We start from the raw sequence: 23,097 nt of genomic DNA on the forward strand, positions 1-23,097 counted from the left end.
AGGACACAAGTCCAACCAACCAATCAGGCTCCTGGAGCTGGAGTTGGTAAAGCTTGCTATGGCAGTGGTGAAACCGGGCATTACAAGAGGAATTGCCCAAAAGGGACAACTGTAGGCAATACAGGGAAGGTTCTAGCTATGGGCCGGGAGGAGGCAGTCGCTGATCCCACCGTAGTTACGGGTATGTTCCTCCTCGACAACTCTTATGCATGCATTCTTTTCGATAGTGGTGCGAAGATAGCTTTGTTAGTCATGCATTTAAACATCTACACAAGCATAAATCCCAACCTTTAACCGAAACGTTCACAGTGAAAATGGCTAATGGAAAGAAAGAGTGCACTAATCACGTATTCATAAGTTGTACCCTTACCCTAAACGACCATTATTTTCCAATCGACCTTATGCCAGTTTCCATAAAAAGCTTCGATGTCATCATCGGCATGGATTGGTTGAGCCCCAATCGTGCTAATATCCTTTGTTATGAAAAATCCATTCGTCTCAATCTGCCATCTGGCGAAGCTCTCATTATCTATGGTGATAAACTCAGCTCAAGCCTTCGTATCATTTTGTGCATCAAAGCCCAAAAATATTTGCGAAAGGAGTGACATACATTCCTAGCCCATGTCGTTAACGAGAAACAGGAAGTTAAAGACCTTGAGAGTATCCCCGAAATCTGCAACTTTCCTGATGTCTTCCCCGAAGATCTTCCCGGAATTCCTCCCGAGCGCCAAGTCGAGTTCCGAATCAACTTAATCCCCAGAGCTACCCCTATAGCTAAATCCCCTTACCGTCTAGCGCCGACAGAAATGCAAGAGTTATCCAACCAGCTCAATGAACTACTCAACAAGGGATTCATCATACCAAGTTCCTCACCCTGGGGAGCCCTGGTTTTATTTGTGAAAAAGAAGGATGAGTCCTTTCGAATGTGCATAGATTATCGCGAACTGAACAAGCTTACCATCAAAAATCGTTACCCCTACCCAGAATCGACGACCTCTTCGATCAACTCCAAGGAGCCAGCTACTTCTCAAAGATAGACCTGAGATCAGGGTACCATCAGCTACGAGTCCTAGAGAGTGATGTTCCGAAAATAGTTTTCCGAACTCGGTAAGTTTACTATGAGTTTGTAGTGATGCCCTTTGGTCTAACCAACGCACCTGCGGTATTCATGGATCTGATGAATCGGGTGTGCCGCCCATTCCTAGACAAGTTCGTGATAGTATTCATAGATGATATACTTGTCTATTCTCAGAGGGAGGAAGATCATAGACAACATTTGAGGCAAGTGCTGGAAACTCTAAGGGCAGAGAAAGTATATGCAAAATTCTCAAAGTGTGAATTTTGGATCAGAAAAGTAACTTTCCTCGGTCACGTGGTTAGCGAAGAAGGCATACACACAGACCCTTCCAAAATTAAAGCGATCGAGAATTGGTCAGCACCAAAGGCACCCACATAAATCCGTCAATTCTTGGGTCTTGTTGGCTATTATCGCAGATTCATCCAGAATTTCTCCAGGATTGCTAAGCCTCTTATCGTGCTGACTCAGAAAGGTGTAACCTTTAGTTGGGGAGAAAATCAATACACTGCGTTCTAAACATTGAAGCAGGCCTTATGCAACACACCTATCTTGTCTGTGCCAGAAGGGACGGAGGACTTCATTGTCTACTGCGATGCATCCAGTCAGGGCCTAGGCTGTGTGCTCATACAGCGCGGAAAGGTTATTGCCTATGCCTTGAGACAGCTGAAGGCACACGCAATCAACTATACAACTCACGATCTGTAGTTGGGACCAGTGGTATTCATATTAAAGATTTAGAGACATTATCTCTACGGAACCAAGTGCACTGTCTTCACCGACCATAAGAGCCTACAACACATTTTCGATCAGAAAGAGTTGAGCATGAGGCAATGGCGGTGGGTAGAGTGACTCAATGATTATGAGTGTGAAATACGCGATCATCCAGGCAAGGCCAATGTGGTAGAAGATGCCTTCAGCCGGAAAGAGTACTCAGGTCGCAGAGTGAAGGCACTTACAATGGCTATCCATTCCCATCTGTCCGCGCAAATCAGAGAGGCTCAGCTGGAAGCCTTGAAACCAGAAAACATGTTGGATGAAGCTTTGAGGGGAATGGAAAAGAACTTAGAAATAAAGGGAGACAAATTTTATTATTTCATGAACCGGATCTGGACCCCAAAGTTCGGCGGGTACAGGGAGACTGTCATGAACGAAGCTCACCGGACTGGATACTCCGTTCACCTAGGTTCGGATAAGATGTATTTGGATCTTAAAAAGCTCTATTGGTGGCCAAACATGAAAGCAGAGATCGCTACCTTTGTGGGCAAGTGTCTGACTTGCGCCAAGGTGAAGGTGGAATATCAAAAGCCCTCAGGTCTACTTTAACAGCCAGAAATACCTGAGTGGAAGTGGGAGCGAATCACAATGGATTTCATTACCAAATTGCCCAAGAATCCAAGTGGTTGTGACACTATTGAAGAGTTTTGAGCATTATAACACTCCTAAGGTGTACATGCAACCCTAGAAACCTTGGATCTATGTTTGACTAAGATACATGCAAATTTGATTTTCCAAGGTTCTTGAACTATCTAACATAGCATGGGGAACTTTTAAACATAAATGCTAGAAGAAGAACATACCTTTTGTAGTTTGGATTCCTTGAGAACCTTGTCAGCCTAGCACCTCAAGTGTGATGCCTCAAATGTCTCACATAACACTACAACTCTTGGAATAGACTTGAGAGAAGTTTACTTACACCTCAAAATCGGCTAGCCCTCTATCTTGTACAAGTAGTGTTGATTTTGCTAGACTAGGGTCACTACTAGAAAAACAGCCTTTTACGACGCGCAATGCGTGTCGTAAAACGCTCAGATGACGCGCAAATGCGTGTCAAGGAAGGCCATGTCATAATGAGAGACGACACGCTTTTGTGCGTCGTCTATAAAGTAAGGCACTGTCATAAAGTAAGATGACACACACATTTATGACGTGCAGTTACGACACGCATTTACGACGCTCATTTACGACATGCAATGCGTATCAAGGAAGGCACTGTCATAAAGTAAGACGACACGCATTTGCGTGTCGTAACCTTACGACGTGCGTTTAGGACACACATTGCGTATCATTATATCCCATGTCATGAATGAAGATGACACACATTTGCGTGTCATAAATTTCAGCAACCATTTACAATATGCATATACGACGTGCCTTTACGATACTCTTTTACACATAATACAAAAATATAGAAAAAAATATATATCAAAACAATCAATTTCATCCAATAATATCATGTCAAAAAATTGTAATACATTGATATTAAAAGGATCTGATTGTACACTGTTATTAAGAGGTTTTCTCTAACTATATAACGTAGTACTACATTGCTATTAAGGGGCACCTTCTTGTTTCAAATATCATGTCCACATCATAAGCTTTATTGCTCTTTTCTTTTTTAACAATAGGCGCCACAACAGTTAATGTATCTCTATCTCCCCCTTCCTTTGTAGCTTGGTCAAGAGCATCACTCCACCCTACAGAGTAATGAAACAAAAATAATGTAAGAGAGAAACATGTAGTCTAAATGATTCAAAACATGTGAATTTAACTATCCTTACAAAACATGTGAATTGCTAGATGAATAATGTAAGGGAGAAACATGTAGTCTAAACGATTATTTCTAACCAAAACCAAAAGATATTCCCTACTACTCCTATCACTCTTATTTATACTTAGCTAAGGTGTTTCCAGAATGGTGTGGGGGGGGGGGGTAAAACAGTAAATAACAAATATTCCAAATAAGTCCTTCCATCTTTGCCCCTATATTTATATAGGACCCATTCTCTATCAGAAAGCAAAGTAGGATAAAGCTCAACTTCCAAAATCCTAACTAGAGGCATGGGTCTTGTTACACCATTTATAAGAAGGGAGAGACATTTTGCGCCTGAGGTGGTGCATACCACTCATGGTGATCAAGTGTAACAAGAACATACTTCCTCCTATTCATATATGTATAGCTTATGTATTCTAAAGGACCCATAGCTCCTTTACATAAATTAGAAAGAATATTGATCAATTCTTGAAGATTTGAAATGTCTTTACTTGCTAACTTCTTGATAATAGCATGTTGTGGGAACCCTGCTCTATACAACATGTAACTGCATATATATGCCAAAAGTTAAGCTATCATACTAAATAAATTTTAAACAACTTAACTTAACTTATTACTTACCCAGGTTCTGATACATATACAAGACCACAGTAAAAACGAAAATTCCTAGCCTGTTGATAGGAGAGAGGGTGTATAACATCACCACTAACTTCACGAAAATGGTTTGGAGTTATCGAGTGTAAATCTTCCACCTGAAGATAACAATAACATATGGAGAATTTTAGTATCATTGACTAGTATTTTGACTTTTACACAATCTTGGCATGATTCTAGAGAGTTAGAGAATATAGTTACTTACCTTTAACTGAACAGTTAAAGGAGTGCCACCTCTTTCAAACTGTAACTCCACATTTTGGCCAACACTATCATCAAGTAAATCTCCATTTTCAGAAACTGAGTAGTCACCTGTATACACACATATAAATTAGTATTTGTTGGTATGAAATATGGTGATATTTATATTTTATATTTTATATTTTATACATATACATACCTCACCATTCATGCGAACAAGTACATCACCTGGCTCTAAACGGTTATAAGCTAGGCCACCTGGCACCTACATCATATGTCCACGTAGGCATCATACAGACATCACTTCATCCAAACAGCACTTAAAAGATGAAAAAAGTAAAAAAAAAAAAAAAAAAAAAAAAAAAAGGGGGGGGGGGTACCTTGGAACCATGGGACTGAATGAGAGTAGGGAACACCCATCTCCTCCTTTTCCCCTCAAAATGTTATCACTTGAAAGGGTTGTTCTGATTCTAGGACTGATAATTAATTCCTGTTAGAACAGAGTAAGTTGTAAGACATACAAAATCATCCCTACACATAGTTATGTGGTGAAGGAAGCCACATACAGAGACTTTAGACCATGTTTTGACTTCAAACCTTATGGTGAATTGTAATGCCCGTGTTTCTAGGCTAGGAATTAATATTGACATTATAGTCTAGGTTAACCTTTGTAACTCATTTTGAAGAAATGAAAATGAATTATGTGAATATTATGTGAATTATGTGTTTTATGCTTAATTATTAGGGTTTAATTAATTAAGAATAAAAATGAGCGTATTAAATTTTAGATAAAGCCAATATCTATTAAGAAACTTGTAGTGGGCGTGACAAGGATTACATATATATAAAGAATGCCGAAATCCGAGTTATAACGAAGAAGTTATGACCTGTCGAAGTTTCACGACAAAACCGGCTCGGTGCTGAATGTCGTAAAAAGTGAGTTTTTGATAAACTACTTTTTAGCCTTAGTAATCTAAACGAAACTCGTAGTGTTCGTTAAACTGAGAGTAGGTATAAAAAGAACGCCCAAATCTGACTTCGTATGAGGAAGTTATGATTTTTCGAAGTTTCAGCTTAGCAGTAGACAGCTAAAAACTCGAATTTTAGATCGAATGATTTTTAGCCGACATGACCTAAACGAGAATCGTAGGTCTCGTCATTAGTAGCACAACGGTAAAAAGTCTGACGAAAACGGACGTCGGATGAAGAAGTTATGAATTTTTAACGGATTTCCTGTCCCGGTCTGTTAAAAATAATAATATAAAAATCAAAATCAAAATTAGCCGACGAAGTCTAAACGGAAGTTGTAGAGCGTAATTTTACCTACGTGTGCATGTAAAGAACATAAAAAACGGAGCTCGTATGCAAAAGTTATGGATTTTAGAAGTTTTGGCGCGAAAAACGAGAAAATTTGCTAAAACCAAGAAATTTCGCAAGGTGGACTTCGGCCACCTCACCCTCGCTTAGAGGGTGCCACATGTCCGAAAAAGCGATGAGTCATCCGAGCTGCTGAAGCTGATCCGAAGTGGTCCACTGAGAAGGCGACATGTACCCTTTAGCACATGTCCGAACCCTCGCATAAGTGCCACGGATGCCCCTACTTCGGACCTAGGCTTCGGTCCAATCACAAGAGGCCAGCAGCCCCCTCGCATGCGCAGACACGTGCGAGCCCTCCCCTACGAACCTCGGATCTTCGCCACCTGGAGGCTTCTCAGCCGTTGGATCAGGAGGCTCGCCCCTATAAATAGGAGGGTGCAAGACCTCCCGGGTATATTTCGGAAAAGTGTCAATTTTAGCCCCTAAGCTCATATTTCTTTCATATTAACATCCCCTGAAGCCTCGGTATCGATTATAACCCCCGGAATACGCCACGAAGTGCCCGAGAAGCCCGGAAAATTTATCTTTTCGGTTTCGAAGCCCGACCCTTCGCAGAGCCCGGTTTCTCAATAAAACTCCCGGTTTTATTAGAAACGATCGTTTTAGGAAACGAATTGCTGCCCGATTTTCATTAAATCAGGTGAGTGTGTAGTTACTTTCACCTTACACATAGATATGAAGTATTTTACATACAATACGTGCTGTGTGAATATATATTGTTTGTTTATTTGAGATGGGTGTTGAAGGAATGATTTATACAGGTTTTTAAATAATTTAAATTGTATATGTATTTTTATCTACGAAAAATGTTGGGTAAAACATGGGTAGATGAAATAGTGGGTAGATGAAATAGTGAGTGTATAGTCATTTTCATTTTACACATAGATATGAAGTATTTACCTTATAATACGTGCTATGTGTAAATATATTAATTGTTTATTTGAGGTGACTGTTGAATTGATGTTTTATACAAGTTTTAAACTGTATAAGTATTTTTATCTACAAATATGTTGGGTAGAAAATGGGTAGATAGTTGGTGTTTGATGAAATAAAGTGATGAGAGGCCTCGATGTGATTTGTGATCCAGTCATCTAGCGGAGTTTGGATGACGACCACGGACTTTCTAGACAGTCCAGTGGGAAACGCTAGCAGGCCTGCAACCTGTAGGTGTTAATGAACTTGGGTGTTTATTCGTTGTACTCCATCCTCCTCATGGTTGCCTTTAGGACATGTATGGCTGAGGAAACCCCTTAGCAGTAGTGTCCATCCCGATGATATTCTTTAGGCTAGGTCCCTTGTGAAAAGTGTTTAGGGGCGTAAAGTGAGGATAACGGCAACGGGTAATCGGGGTTATTGTTGATTGGTGAGCTTAATAAGTTTATTATTACTGTGGGTTGAAAACCCTATATGCTCACCAGGCTCCCAAGCCTGACTCACTCAGCTTTTTATGTTACATGTAGTGGACCCCGAGCATAGTCGGAGGATGACGTGAGATTTTTGGATTATAGGCCAGTAGTTGTATATAACTGTTGAAAGCCTTATAATGTCTTGTTTATGCTTTTGGTCTGTATCGGTACATGACATCCCGAAGTTTTGATATGAAATGAAATTATATATGTCTTAAAGAAAGGTTTTGACAAACTTTTATCATGTTTAGTTTTGGGGACCAATTCCGCAACATCTTTTATAAAGATTTCTCTGATTTGATTTTAAAAAGCATAAATTAAATCGTTCTTTTCTGGCCGAGAAATTAGGGGATGTCACATGAATCCTCTTGAATGCTGTCCAATTCCAAACACATGGAACCTAACAACACACTAGAAACTAGTATGAAAGAAACAACATATAGCTTATATTGATAAAAAAAGAGTAAATTAAGTTACTATTTCTTCCAATTTGCCCAAAATAAAACACAATTTGTAATTTAGCTATGTGAAAAAAATGAAACAGATACCTCTCCAACATAAAGCCTATTATCAGGCCTAATAATCACATAAACACTTGAAGCACCAATTACTGAAGGAGGTAGTTGTTTCCTAAGAGAAATCCCAACACATCTAATCAAACCTTCTGATTTACTTTTCTTACATATCAAACTCACAGCTTTCTCCAAATCCTTCAAAAATTTCTCCATTTGATCAGTTGATTCATTAACAATGGAAGAAGAAAAAGATGTTGATTCTTGAACTGTGTGATTGTAGATTTTTTTTTGAACTCATGTTGTGTGTGTAAACCGAGGCATAAAGCTCTTGAGCTCTTTGTATGATTGTTTTAGGGACACCTTCTCTTTGAGCAGTTTCAAATGCAAGACTTTCTCTGCAAATCCCATTGGTCAACTTCCATGTGGGTTTAGTTTGACCATTGACAAATTCACTTCCCATTGCTTTGAAAACCGTGTTGTTTGTGTTCAATGGTAATTTGAAAATGTCATGTAAGTGAGTTGATACTATGCCTAAACAACCAATTGAATCTAGGGTTTCAACAAAACTTCCAACAATACATGTCCCTTTTGTTGTTTCTATACCTCTGCAGATTTCAGCCACAAGAACAAGGCTGTTTGATGTGGCTCCTGTGATTATAGAACACAATTCTGACATTTCAATCTGAAATTATAATTTTCATGGATTTTAATAGTTGATAATGTGTTTGTATACATAAAGTTTAGGGAAATTGTCAGAAAAGTCCTAATATTTTCAGGAAAGTTACACTTTAGTCCTATGATTTTTTTTCAACATAAAAGTCCCGATTATTTCATTTTGGCTCAAGTTTACAAAAAAATCCTTTTTTTTCTTTTAACATGAAATGACAAATTATCGTGTTTTTACAAATAATTGGGACTTTTATGTTCAAAAAAAAATCTTGGGACTAAAGTGTAACTTTCCTGAAAATATTGGAACATTTCTGACAATTTCCCTAAAGTTTATTTCTTTTCTATGTTGAATAAACTGAATGATTGAGACTAAACGATCGTTTTACCTTTACATTCTAAAAAACCAAATTCACTATATTCATCAAATTTAACAATATTCATTGTAACATCCCCAAAATCTCGGCCAGAAAAGACCGGTTTCATTTATGCTTTTTAAACATTTTCAGAGTAAATTCTTTTGATTTAAAAGAGTTGCGGAATTTGTTCCCAAAACAAAATATGATAAAATAAAGTTTATCAAGGCATTTCATCAAGAGATGCATTTTCGTTATATAACAATATTCGGGATGTCATGTTCCGATAAACAGACCAAAAACATAAACAACAAAAGATAGACCATGCAATAGTTACATATAACAACTGGTCTAATAAACAAAATAGCTTGATGATTCATCCATCTTATGCCCTCGCGCCACTACCTGTAATACAAATAAACTGAGTGGGTCAGGCTTGGGAGCCTGGTGAGCATATAGGGTTTTCAACCCGCAATAAATAATTATATTTAATTTCACCAACCAACAATAACCCGATTACCCATTCCCGTTATCCTCACTTTACGTCCCTAAAACAACATCTATCTCAAGGGACCTAATCTAGGATTTTTTTTTTATCGGGACGAACATTACCACAAAGGGGGTTCCTTAGCAATAGATGTCCTAAAGGCAACCATGAGGGGATAGAGTACACCGGTGAACACATCGTTCACAACACCTACAGGTTATGAGTCTGCTAGTGTTCCACTAGACTGTCTAGAATGAGTCCGTGGTCGTCATCCATACTCTGCTAGATGACTAGATCAACAACGACATCGAGGCCTCTCATCTGTTTATGACACATCAACTATCTACCCATGTTCTACCCAACATATTAGTGGATAAAAATATATATTTTTATACATATTTTAAAACCTGTATAGCATGTTCATTCAATACATATTCCACATAACAGATGAGGCACACACACATAACAAGTATTTCATAGAGAAGAAATCATATCTATGAGATAGAAGAAAGTGAATATACATTCACACATATAACAACAAAATATACACATAACACGTATTTTGTATAAGATACTTCATAATTATGCTTTAGAAAAAAGTAACTACACACTCACCTGATCAGAAGATGATCGGACAGCACTACGACTTGTAGAAGCAGTATTCTTCGGTAGATCTGGAAGATCTTCACAAAAAAACCGAGCTTCTCGCGAGCAGAGCTTCGGCTCGGGAGTTGCACTTCTCGGGATCTTCGGGGCTTCGGAACTTGCTTCGGGGCTCGGCAATGATACCGGGGCTTTGGGATATAAGTTGCACGCAAAACGATGCAAAACGGGAGAGAGAGAAGAGAATTTGGGCAAAAGAATCGGCTGCCCTCGACTTCCTTTTATAGGGGCTGGAAACCTCGATTACGCTGGGCGTAACTCTAAGTACGCTGGGCGATCTTGGTTACGTTGGGCGTACTTTGACGTCACTGCATGCGTCACTTAGCAGCACTCGAGTAGTGGCCAGGTAATTCACACTCATCCGATTTAAAGATAAATAAAAAAAAATATTGATTATTTAAAAACTTTGCAAATTCATATCTTCTTCATACGAACTCCGTTTTCGACGTTCTTTATATCCACGCGTAGGTGAGTCTACGCTCTACAACTTTCGTTTAGACTCCGTCGGCTAATTTTGACTTTTATTTTTATTCTTTATTTTTAGTAGGCTGGGACAGGAAAACTCCGTTATAAATTCATAGCTTCTTCATCTGACGTCCGTTTTCGTCTGTCTTTTCACCAATGCACTACTATCAACGAGATCTTCGATTCTTGTTTAGATTGTTTCGGCTAAAACTCGTTCGATCTCAAATCGAGTATTCGAGTTGCACACTGCTAAGTCGAAACTTCGAAAAATCATAACTTCCTCATACAAAGTCAGATTTAGGCGTTCTTTTTACGCACGCTCTCAGTTTACCGTAATCTACAACTTTCGTTTAGATCACTAAGGCTAGATATTGCTCTATCTTAAATTCATATTTTACGTCCTTCAGCGTCGTGCCGGTTCTGTCGCGAAACTTCGTCAGGTCATAACTTCTTCGTTATAACTCGGATTTCAGTGTTCTTTATATTTTCGGAAACCTCGTTTCAACTACTTCAACATCATCCACATATATCGGCTTTATCTAATATTTCATTTTAACGCTTATTTTTATTCTTAATTAAATTAAGACACACAATTAAGCACATAACACATAATACTCAAATAATACACTTCCATTATTTCAAAACGGGTTACAAAGGTTAACCTAGACTATTACAACAACATTAATGCCTAGCCCAGAAACACGGACGTTACATTCATCAATTTAAATGTAAAAGGAGTTGAGAGAGGGAAAAGAATGTTAATCTTATAAAAGACCTTATATTTTGTGTTTTTTTCCGGGTTAAACCTTATCTTTATTTTTTTTCATGAAAAAAACCTTGTATTTTTTCATTTTTTCCGAAAACCCTCAACTTTGTCTTTTTTTTTCGGAAAAACCTTCAACCTTCTAATATTTCAGAATAAATCCTCAACTTTTTTAGTTTTTCCTGAAATTACCCTCACATTTTACGACTTTTTTCGGAAAATATGGCTAAAAGGGCCGGATCGGAAAAAATGAAAAAATGTAAGGTCTTTTTCAGGAAAAAAATAAAGTTTTGAGGTTTAATCCAAAAAATCACAGAATATAAAGTCTTTTATGAGATTAAAAAAAAGGGAAACATGTAAAGAGTTAGTGTCTTAATACATTAAGCCAATTTTCTTGGCTTAACTTATTAAGTCATTCTCTTCAGATTTAAAAAAAAGAAACAACTTAATGAGTTAAGCCAAAATATGACTTAATGTATTAAGATACTAACTTTTTACCTATTTTCCCTTTTGTTTTTCTTCCAACTCAGTTAATGAATATTGTGAAGTTTGTGTTTTTGGATGGAAGGGTAAAATGGTCATTTAGTATGATTGTGTAAGAATTTAAACGATGACCTGGAATGAGCTCTTTCCATCAGAAGGGCTATCATAGGATTTCATATGTAACATAATGGAGTCGAATTGAGGAATTATTGCTGACTAAGTAGGGACCATGAATCCACATATTCCAAATAAAGCTGCAACACAAATTGACCGAAGTAAACTTGATTTTCCACCTCCATTTGGACCGGTCAACAGAAATATTGACTTCATTTCAATTGTGTTAACAACAACACTTCCTTTAGCTGCATCAAACCAATAGGGTGATAAACCAGTTATCTTCATTCCATCAATTTCTCCCTTTTCCTGTGAAAAATTACATATCAAACCTTCAAAAATAACAAATCAAATAACTTTCCATTTGCTATAAATGGATGTTTCTCTTTTTGACTTAATAGAGAATGTTATCTTAAGCTATATATGAGTGCTTCTTGTTGACTTAAAGCATCAAGAATGACTTAACAGAGAAAGTAATGTAAAGCTAGAAATGAGTGTTTTATTTTTGACTTGATGCAGAAAAGAGATTTTTCCCATTATTTAAGCCCTAACTTTTATTACAAATTTGCCCTTGTTTAATTGTTCCTTCCATTTCTCTTAGGGTGTCGTCTTTTTCTAAAATACCTTTTTAAGAATTATTTATACAGACATCACTTTATTGAAACAACACTTAAAAGAAGAAAAAAGTAAAGGGGGGGGGGGGGGGGGTACCTTGGAACCATGGGACTGAATGAGAGTAGGGAACACCCATCTCCTCCTTTTCCCCTCACTGTTTCAGCATTAGAAAATGTTCAGTCTTTAAATAATAAAAGAAGCAATTATGACTAAACAAAAAAAACATTATGCTAGAAGTTTATTGTTTATTGAAAAGCCTCTTTAATAATGAGAATGTATGCAATAAACATGAGTAAATATAGACAAGGAAAAAGTAATAAAAATGCATGAACATTCTTGAAATTAAACCTTTAAAAAACAACACTTTATGTTCACAACAATTAACTTAATGTATTTATTTAATGAACAAAAAGAAAATTAAGTTTACAAAAATATGCAAACAAATTTGATTTATGATTTATCAGCTAAAAATTAAGAAACTTGCAAACTAGAATACAGTTGTAATATTTGATCTCTTACCTCACATGAGCAAATAATGCTTTTGCAATGACAAGCAACATGGAGGCAAAAATGAGAACATTAATTTTGTCTTGCAATTCTTTAGAAAGTCCCCTTAACAATTCTAACACCATTGTCTTTGCATTAGCACCAGCTTCATGGTATCTGAAAAGACGAAAATGCCCTCATTATCTTCATCATTGAAAACAGCCTAAAAAACCTTGTCTAGTCTAGTGTAACAAACACAGACTTTCTTTTTAAAACAAATACTTTTCTCATTAAAGTTTAACCTTGTGAGGGCATTTTCGACCTTTACTGTGGTGAACCATTCTTCCCCGACTTTTCTACCCTTTGAGTCAATAGAAGGTTTGAGTTGTTTTATTTGTTCTTCTCCAGGGGTATTAGCCCAACCAGAAGGAGCAAATCTTTTTACTTTAAACCAAACAGATTTATGCTCACGTGCATATGTGATTTCTCCTCTGACACCTCCAAATGGTGTTGTGGTAGCTTTTATTCTTGAAATTATAGGAAGGAAATCTTCTGTAACCTTACAAAAAATGCCACCTAGCATCTGTTAACTTACTACAAGATAATAATAATAATAATAATAATAATAATAATAATAATAATAACAAACTATGGAAGCAAAGGAAGAACACTTACTGCTAAAGATAAGGCTTCAACAGCTTTATCAACCTCTTCATAGGATTCTTTTAGATGGATCTTTTTAACACGGTTTTTCCATAGCTTTGTATGAGTGGAAAATTCTTCAAATCTGAAGTGCATAAGAAAAGATTTTCATTTTTAAAGGAAATGAGACTTTAAGTTATTGATAATTTAGTGTGTGAAAGAATGAAGATTATTAGAATATGTACCTTTTATAAGGCTTAAACCTGCTCGTTGCATAGACTGTGATGGCTCAACTATATTAACTCTTTCAAGAGAGTTTGGCCATACTTCACGTAATGCCCTGAATAATATTTTAAAAACATTAAGTTATGTAATAAAAATAAATAAAAAATAGACCATTTATTAATATTTATGTTAACAGCTTTGGTGTGGAATTCTATACTGTAAAGCAAGCTCCTTTACCTTCAACATAAACCTCATGCTATAACGAAACCCATAATCTATAGCCAAACCCATAATCATAATACCTGTCATGGAAACAATTAATACAAACACAGCCACCCATAAAATGATCAACAAGTAACATAAGCTTTTATTTTACAAACATTGCATGCATTATACCTGTCTTGGAACAACAAGAAAGAAATTCTCAAAAGAAAGTACGTCATTGTATCCAACATAGTCCCCAATTAAATTCACCCTCAAAATGCTATCACTTGAAAGGGTTGTTCTACTTCCATGACTGATAATTAATTCCTGTTAGAACAGAGTAAGTTGTAAGACATACAAAATCATCCCTACACATAGTTATGTTGTGAAGGAAGCCACATACAAAGACTTTAGACCATGTTTTGACTTCAAACCTTATGGTGAATCCTCTTGAATGTTGTCCAATTCCAAACACATGGAACCTAACAACACACCAGAAACTAGTATGAAAGAAACATCATATGCAAAATATCCAAAGAATATGTAGAAAGTAGAAAAAGATGTGAAAAGAATATCACACTTCATACCAATCACCTGGAAAAAGATTTCCACATGATGAAGGCACCCTACAGTGATCCCCACAAGGACAACAAATTGGCTATCCGATGATTCCGAAAATAAGAAATCAGTAAATAATAACCCGATGATGATTTAGAACAAAGGAAAAAGAAAAAAATGAAGCAACTAATGATCTATTTTAGAAGAAATCAACAAATAATAACCCGATTTCAGCCATAAATCGGCGATTTCAGCGTATATGGGGAAGAGAAAAAGAGGAAAAGCTAAAGAACGGTGCATACCTGACGCGACCTTCAATGTATGACAGTGGCGCTGGAGGTACGGGAGGATAGGGATGAAGATGTGAAGGTGTTGGAGTATGGCACCGTAGATGCAAAGGTTGAGTGTCGAAGTAGAGAAATGAAGCGGCGGAAGTTTTAGAATCGAGAGAGAAGAAAAGGAGAAAGATTGAAATCCCCAAAATTGTTATTAGGTCAAACCATAGAAATGAGAAGAGGATTTTACACACAATGCTTTTAGGAACTTCAAGTATGAAATTATCGATCTTTTACACACAATGCTTTTAGGGTTTCTTTTGATTGAAGAGGATTTTACAACATACGAAGAAGAAGAAGAAGGAGAGTATCAAGGCGGGGTTTTTTATTTTTTGGATTTCATTCCCCCCTTGGGAATTAAAAAATTGGAGAACGCCTGTTCATATAGAAAAATATAAAGCTACAGTTTTAGACGACACACTTTTTTATGATAGGTGCCCTCCGTGTTTTTAATTTTTTTTTGTTGGACACTACGTTTAGGGCACGCACAAATGCGCGTCCTCTATCAGCGAGTGTCATTGTTTACGTGTCATTAAAGGGTTGTTTTCTAGTAGTGGGTCTTTATATAGTTTTGGCACAAGTAGGGTTACACCATGTAAACCCTAATTGTCATGGCTTTTCATATTCCATGATCCATGAGTTTGTAACCTCCATGGATTATTCATGGAGCACCTTATGGGTTTTAGCCCAATCCATACAAACCATGAATCATTAGCCCACTATATAAGAATAGATTATTTACACAATCAACCCCATATATTTAATTAGTCTCCTTTTGATCATTTAATTAATTCCAAATTAATTCTTTGATCAATACTAATTAAATAATATTATTAATATATTAGAACTTATAATATATTAATAATCCTTAAGTGTCATTTCTCTCATTTAGTCTATCCAAGTGTTGCAATGCCATGCAACCCAAATGGACCATGCTAATCGAGTCAATTTCATCCCATAAATAGTTATGAACTTAGACACCTAATCCAACAGACTCCCACTTGGATAAGTCTAATAACTATATCTGCAAGAATAACTTCAGGAACTGATTAGCAATCGTAGTTCTTTCAAGGTCTCGCGGAACTGAGATGATGATGATACGCCATTTAAGATAAGTGATCATATAATCCTCTGTTCTAGATATCAACCGGACAAATACATGGAACAATGCCATACTTACTGTCCAACAGTTTGTTTCCCGATTTCCGATTTGTTTGACATAGAACTTAATTGAACACATCAACTTAGTTGTGACCGGGCCCGATACATGGGTCAACACAACATCATCGAGGGGCCCAGATATCACTTTTATCCCTCCAAGGTAAAAGAAATGGATAAACTTCGACTCATATGCTTGTTCTACTACTTGTTGAATCATACACAAATGCAAGTTTTATAACATCGAGTTACCAATGCGTTTTCATACAATCAATGTATAACCAACTCATAGGCAACAAGTCATATCTCTAGGTTTGAAGACTTATATGATATTACCGTCTCACGATCACTCGAGATAAATTCCATGAAGTGATACCGGTGAGCGTGGGTTGAATCCAATACTCAGAACTTATGAGCACTCATGAATGTTGCAGCAACTCGTGCTATGTCCCACACCTTGGACATCTGCAATCCAGCTTCATGACAATCTTGATTCGTATCTACTTCCAACATATGACCGACTGTGGATGGTTTGAATAACTTAGTTATTCGGGAAGAATGACCTAGTTATTCTGGATGTCAAAACATGCAAAGTGAAACACAAGAATAATCGAATCAAATATGGTCTCAGACCTTATGAATATAAATAAAACATCTTTTATTTATCACCATATTGATTACACATTATTCATTGCATACTGTTTCAAACTATCAACTTTATACTTGAATTAAAACAATAGTTGTCCCATGCTCCAAGCATGTACACTATGGTTTTTTTTTTCTAAACACTAGTCATGCTATACACCAAGTATGCACACTATGTTTTCCAAACATTAGTTATTCCATACACCAAGTATGCACACTAAGTGTATCTATGATCTTTACTCTGTGAAATGGATCGGTTGAACATAATTCCAATGATACTCATTTCACAATCCCAAATCCTTACCGCAAATGCAAGAATTCCAAATTCCCGCCATTTACCTAAATCTGTTAGATTCTAAAATTATATGCATTGGTCCTCTTGTAATGATTATGCACAGAGTCACAAAGACTTGTCAACAGACATTACAAAGTATTCCAATGGAGATCAACTCCATGGAAACGAAGCCTCATATTCAAAGTTCATTGCTTTGAACATTCTGCTTGCATTAAGTTTCCTAATCTTACACAGATTTAATGAATAACTTCCACCTATGGGAACATTTCCATATTCCCCGTTTGACTATTACTCCTGAACAAGAGTTGCCTCCTTTCAGAATATGTCAATATGGTCCTTCCAAAATTAACACTATACTTCCAACTGTCCCTGAGCAACCAATCTTTGGTAAACCTTAGATTGTCCTCGACAATTGCTTAATCAAATTAGTCATATCTAGTTTTAGTACTTTTCCCTCTTAATGCTCTGGGCATTTGGAAAAATTTAGAACAGATGATTATTATAGCACATGCAATCGATCCTATATCTGAAGCATATGGGACACGACTCATAAAGACATGATACTACACCAGTCTTTTGCTATAATATTTCTATTTCTATTTGCCAAGTTCTCATAATTCTGATTATGAAAAGGGATGCCGTAATCATAATCGAATTTTAGAATGCAAATAATGAACCCATATATAGAATTTCCTTATGTTGAGCCATTCCAACATAAAATTCATATATATATATATATATATATATATATATATATATATATATATATATATATATATATATATATATATATATATATATATATATCCTTGACTAAAGATGATTAAAACCTCAATCTAAGCTTTTAGAATTGAAATGAAGTATAATTTCGTCTCCCTTAATTATAGCAAAACAACTTTTTACCAATTGAAACCTTTTGTTTTCTATAATTAACATTGCTAACTTGCAACACTTATTATAATTATCATGCTCCCACTTGCATGATGATTATTAGCATAACACTTACGCTCCCACTAGCTTTGACATGTACTCAGAAATCAGCTGGACTTCTAGAAATCAATACTTTATTGACCTTCTTACCAAAGTTCATATTTCTGATACGAGATGCTTTGATAAAACTTTCTTTATCAAAATCATACACCTTTCCTTAGATAGCACACATGTGTGTCTAAACAATTTCAGAACTATGAAAAAGGGATGTCGTAATCATGGTCTCATATGTTTAGACCTTTGCCATTTCTCATAAGTCCATGTTAGTGTGCCGGTTAGCCACACACGCTCCACTAACGACTTTGAGAATGCAAATATTACAATTGTTATATACTTAAAATCTACTTAGTGAAAGCGTTTTCTCACCATCATTTTCATGAATCGGAGAGAAACCTTATGACACTTTAGATTTTATGGTGTATGTGTTCATATCCATGTGAATTTGTGTGACAACCGTCAAAATTCGAGTCGGTTCTAGATTTGACTAAACTTAGTTGCACGTATAGGCACGACACATACTAGACTTAGTAACTAGAAGCTAAGTTATAACTTACTAGAAACTTGGAAACAAGTAGAATCGAATCATAGTGTACTTAGATTTCACATGGTTATATGAATTCTACAACTACTTAACTTTAATGACTATCCACATTCGGGTCATTCCTTGACTTGAAAACCATTTCATGAATCATATACACCCATCTTGCACTTGACCTAGTAGTAGAAATTAGGTCATAATCTCATAGAAACTTGAGTCAAAGTTGAAAACTAGGACTAGTATACTTGATTTCCTCAATTTCGCTTGAATCTCGAAACCACTACATAGAATGCCAATAAGCCGATAAAATAAGTTACAAACATTATTTATAACTATAAAAGAGTTATAATACCATAAGATAATTTCAAGTCTCAAATATTTAATTAATTTTGATATCGAAAGACTTACATACTCTCAAAAGCCCTAAATGCCCTAAAAACTCACATTTATAAACTTTAACCTTAAAAATTCTATAAAAATAATTATGAAGCTTCTAATATTATCTTATAATAATTAAAATTATGAAAATTCATTTAAGGAAAATAAAATTTAAGTCATTAACAATTGCCCTAAATTTATAAGTCAAAAATCAAGGTTTCATGAGCAAAAACTTGGTTAGGGTGTATATTTTATAAAAAGTTTGATATTTTTATAAAAGAATTGAATTTTTTTTATAAAATTAAAAGAGAGGGAGGGCATTTTACACTCAAAACCGTCCACCCTCTTCCCAAGATGCTTCCCTCTTCCCAAAACACATAATCACTCCTCTCTCACACTCCATCTCCTTCACTTCTCTCTCTCTCTCTACACTCTCTCTCTCACTCCACCATTTACCACACTCAAACTCTCTCTTTCCCTCTCTAAAACCACGAAATTCTCCAGCCAATAACATCTCTTAACCTTCAAATCTTCATCTTCTAGGGTTGTTCTTCATGGTAATCACGAAAATCCTTCAATCTCCTTCACTTTTCTTTCTAGTTTTAAAGGTTTTTCTTGCATTTCCTTGTTCTTCTACACCATTCTCTTAGAAAATTTGTGTGAATGTTCATTCACTTCAGTTTTGATGATGATGGTGGTAGATTTTCACCAAAAACATCTTGCATGTTACAAAATGGTGAAGATCTATGACCTAAACCTAAGTCAAAACCATGGAAATGCACTTTTCTACACGTTTTGGTGGAAAATCACCACATGCATCCAAAGTTTTCTTTCAAAAAACGAATTTTAAACATTTCAAACTCATGAATGAACTTCAAACAAACATGCATGTGATGATCTTCAAGCTTAGATGCTAGATCATCAAAGTATGTTGTTAAAAGCTTTCAAATATGTTCATGAAGGATTTATTTCCAAATAAATATCTAAAACTTCTTTTCTGACCAAATCCGATTTTTCCCAGATTCTCATCAACAAAATAAGATGCTCTGTAAACTTCCAGAAGATAATTCATTTATCTCGAATTACTATAATTAATGCAAGAAAATAGGGCAATAAATCATATAAAATACTTTCTGGGGTCTATAAATCCTATTTAAATTCGTGGATGACCCCTATGCTAAATAATGATCCCTCATTAAGTTTCATCGATTTTTGCAACTGTTTAATATGGTTTTGAATTTTCTTTTTGTTTGGCTCCAATAAATCATAAAAGCACTTTAGAAAATCTTAAAATGATATATAACACTTTTGGCAGTTACTACCAGAGGTATAAGACTCAGAAAAATATTTTCAGAATTTTTCATAATGTATTCATATTTTTCCCCGATTTTTGTGTATATTATGGACTAAAAACAGGAAAAATAGTTCTGCTTATCCAAAATTCATAACAATTTACCAGAAAACCTTGTAATACATTAGGATGCTACATAAAAGTTTTGATGATTTTTCTCTTCTGTATACTATTTTTCTCCTATTTTCTAAGATTAAATACACTTAAATACACAAAATCAGATTTCAGTATATAAAAATCACATTTGGTATTTTTCCCAGATTACTTACTCTGTAAATGAAGTGTACAAAATTTTTGGTAATTTAATTTAACTGTTTAATAATTATTATTCAATTAATGATTATTTAAGAGGATTAAACAAGGAAAAATAGCAAAACTAACCGAAAAATATCTTTTATATTTTTCACAGCTTCTACATGTATAATAAAAGTGTTATAAAAATTTTGGGCAATTTTGGAAACTGTTTCCTATTTATTTCAATTTTTATTAGAATAAATGCTCAAAAATCATAAAATTTGGTTAAACAGTTTAGAAATCAATTTTTATATTTTTCCCAGCTTAAAAATGTTTAATAACAGTAATACAAAAATTTTGGGTAATTTTGGAAACTGATTTCTGTTTTTCATGAATTTTTATCTATTTAGAGAATTAAATATAAGAAAATTGGTTATACATATCTATAATCCATGAAAATTTATCTAGAAGTCGTTTAGTACATTTAGAACCAAAATCTGAAGTTTGGTAATTTTTATTAACTGTTTAGTATTTTTCATGATTTTATGGTTATTCAAGAAACTAAAATGGTGAAAAATAGTTAGACAAATCAAAAATTCAAGAACATTTATCTTGAGGTATTTGACTTCAATTAAAACTGAAATGAAAAGTTTGGGAAATTTTAGAACTAAATTAATTTAGTTTTTGAATATTTAACCATTAGAACGCCTCTTAAAATGTTAAATATTAACATTTTAATAGTGAGAAATTACGCTTAAATTGTTATATAACAATTGATTCATTGAAATTTAATTTTCACAGAAAAATGTTTATAACTTATCAATATTAAATTTTAACACATTATTGACATAATTCTATTGTAGTAGTAAGTATACTAGTGTTAGATTTCGATTAGAGACTCGCTAGCGAATACCATTATTGTAGGAATCGATAGTGGTACGTGTGGAGCGTAGTCAAGGCACCATTTGCATCATCTCAATGCATATTGTGAGTATTCACGCACTCCCCTATTTTTGGTTTTTATGTTTTGGGGTGGAAAAGCATGTCCGAAAAACTATTTATTGTTCGTTGTATTTATTTGACTCGTATAAACTTGGTTGCTATGTTTTGCATATTGTGAGTATTCACGCACTCCCCTATTTTCAGTTTTTATGTTTTGGGGTGGAAAAGCATGTCCCGAAAAACTATTATTTGAATGTTGTATTTAAATTGATTTGTATCAAACATGATTGCTATTTTATTGCTATGTCTCTCTATGTATGTCTATGCAACACGAAACATGAGAACTTATCGTACTAAGGCCCTTCCCTTATCTCTAACCATTAACTCTTTGAGCCAATGGTCATTATGGATAGCGCTATTAGGAATTGACAACTCCTCACTCGCCCTATTGCTGGAGTGCATGATACCATATTCATCTATGGAATGATAAGCATAGATCTTGATAGGGCTTTAGTCATAGGTTTGGTTGAGACTCATTGTTTTCTCATACACATACAAACTCGTTTCTCGTTATAGCAATAAACTTGTTATTAATTATAGCAATGAACTTTGTTTCTCATTACAACAACGAACTTTTATTATTGAAAACTTATATACATGTTTTAGAAATGAAATTGTTTGCTCCTTGTAGCAACGAAATTGATTGCTCATTTTAGCAATGAAACTTGTTTACTCGTTTGAGTAACGAACTTTATCTTCCATGAGAATATGAATGTTGCATCTTATTTGGGCAACATACTTTATCTCTCATGATGACAAAGAACTTTATTTTTACAAACTTATTTACTCATTTTAACAATATACTTTTATTATTGGAAACTTTTATCAAAACTTTGATTTCAATTCATGGAACCAATATTATTTTGTTTATCTGTGAGTACTCACCAACTATTTTTATAGTTGACGCTCATTTTACATGCTTTTCCAGGAATCATCGAGTAAGTGGCACTTAGGGACACTTCAGTTTTAGGAGCATTCGCATGTGTTGTATTTCAATTTACATTGTAATTTCTTTTAAAAATTGTTCAAACCCATTGTAAAATTGTAATGATTTTTAATACTATGGTTGGTGTTGTCTTTTAACTTTTGCTATGAAACCCTTTATACTGCCACTCCTCGTGTTTCCGCTTTAGCGGGGTGTGACAGGAAATGGTATCAGAGCCGAAGGTTATAGAGAATACCGGTTTTCCTTTGGAGAACCACAACTATAGCCAAAAAATTTCAAAATGTTTTTAAAATACCGAACATACTACTAGTATAACTAATTCGAGTACGCATTATTGGACTTTAACTAAGTATAGCCTGGCCAACTATGCTTAATTAAGGAAACTTAATGCGAGGCTTGAAACGGTTATAGTAGAATTATGTTCAAAACAATTTTCAACTTAAACTTTTGAAAAACAAAATTTTTGGTTTGCGTACGGGCATTGCATATTATAGGCATTCATCTAGATACACTTAGAAACTAAGTGCACTTTTATAACAATGCCTTTATTTAGAAATATTCTTGTCCCTTATCAAGTGCTAGGTTAACCACTTAAGTTATATCACTAGCCACTCTAGGAGCAATGCACTTAGTACTGAGAATGAGTATTCCTTGGTAGCTATTGACTTTAGATGTAAGGTTAGTAGCTAGATATACACTAGTAATAATCATAAGTC

General features: G+C 35.1%; 1 pseudogene; it reads right to left on the bottom strand.

Moving 5' to 3' along the window:
• Positions 1-3,397: 3,397 nt before the first annotated feature.
• Positions 3,398-14,038, bottom strand: LOC145126326 (DNA mismatch repair protein MSH1, mitochondrial-like; annotated as a pseudogene).
• Positions 14,039-23,097: the final 9,059 nt, after the last annotated feature.

This window comes from Lactuca virosa, chromosome 1, assembly GCF_052849685.1.
Source record: "Lactuca virosa cultivar CGN04683 chromosome 1, Lactuca_virosa_CGN04683_v6, whole genome shotgun sequence".
In the NCBI taxonomy this organism is placed as follows: Eukaryota; Viridiplantae; Streptophyta; class Magnoliopsida; order Asterales; family Asteraceae; genus Lactuca; species Lactuca virosa.